This window comes from Propithecus coquereli, unplaced genomic scaffold (genome assembly GCF_000956105.1).
Source record: "Propithecus coquereli isolate 6110/MARCELLA unplaced genomic scaffold, Pcoq_1.0 Scaffold74, whole genome shotgun sequence".
NCBI classification, from domain to species: domain Eukaryota; kingdom Metazoa; phylum Chordata; class Mammalia; order Primates; family Indriidae; genus Propithecus; species Propithecus coquereli.
The window spans coordinates 2,759,968-2,761,557 of record NW_012153507.1 but is presented as its reverse complement, the minus strand read 5'-3'; positions in this window follow the sequence as shown (position 1 = coordinate 2,761,557).

Here is a 1,590-nt window from a genome sequence, read left to right as displayed (position 1 = left end):
ATTCATTATTTTGATAAATATTGGTGACTTTTATCTCTCATCACAATTCCTAATTTTTAAAGAACAAGATTCATAGGATACACTTTGTTTAATAATTTGTCTTTCTTTATTTGGAAATAAGTAAAAGATGCTCTATCTCCCTCAGAGATTTCTACTAGCTCCATCTGCACGTTAAGGACAATTCTAACTTTTAAAGCATTAATTCCCAACCAGTGGCATGTACTCTGAGGGACAAGACATGTGAAGAATCTGAGAATATATATGGACATAAAGTTACATACCCTGGCTGAAGTTGTATATTTAACATACATAAAAACACAAATCACTTAAGCATCTTATGGTGATTCAAAGGATCAATTATTTAATTTCATGAACTTAGAATACTACCTGTCATATAGAGTGCCACCTGGCATATAGTAAACATCAAAAAATATTAGCTAGTATTATTTTTCATTACTATTTAAAACATCTTACAAATGTTGGAAAGGAAATGCTGAATATTGAACATTTGGATAATATCTGAACATATGAAGAACTTTTATGAGAAATGTTTATTTTAAGAACGTAATAAAAATTTAATTTTATCTTATCTATTTATGAAACAACATACTCATGATGAAAAAAACAAACATGCAACCTAAGTCATTTCTATAAGCCAAGTATTATAATGAATATGTTATGAATATAATACTTTCATTTCTGTTCTGGTCATTTACTATCCATTATTGATATTCTAGTTAAGAAACAGTTGAATTTTTTAGTTGATGTCTAGTTGAGAAAAGTTGAATTTTTAGTGGAAGTCTAGTTGAGAAATTTAGAAAAAAAACTAATCTGATAATAATGAATTTCTAACACAACCACCCAAAGTAAGTGGCCAGAGCCATAGTAAGTACCAAACAAATAAACAAAACGGTGCTACAAATTTCTAATATAAATAAAGCTTATTTAGGGAAAGAAGGCTGACATTTTGGAGGAACCATATTTGTGACAAAAAACCCAGTATCACCTTAATTTCTAATACTTTTTCAGGAAGAGTTCAATGCATAATTCAGATATCTTCTGCTAAAGAAAAATGTCCAGGTAAAATAGACATCCTTTGAAATAAAACTTTAATAAATTTTACTCTTTGGATAGTTTAAAATGAAGAAGAATACAAAAGAAATAAAGAATATCCCATTCTAACTAAACAATAGGTAATTTCCACAAATATACTGGATCTATCCTTTACTTTGCTTTTTAAGGACTAATATCTTCCAGGTAAAACTGAAGCCTCTAATATTCTTCTCACTAATTCTATTTCTCTTTCTTCTCCAAAATTTGCACTATTATAAATTTGATCTGAATCTAGTCCACATTTTAATACTTTTACTATATATACATTAAATCTCTCTATAACTACCTCCTAAGCTACAAGTTTTGATATACAGACATTTTATCATTCAATTTTAAATATTATGTTATTTCCATTGTTATTTTCTTCTTAACCAATGAGCTATTGTTAACCATAGGAGAGGTTTTTATTTGCTTTTTTTTTTTAATTTCAGCATATTATGGGGGTACAGATGTTTAGGTTACCTATGTTGCCCTTGG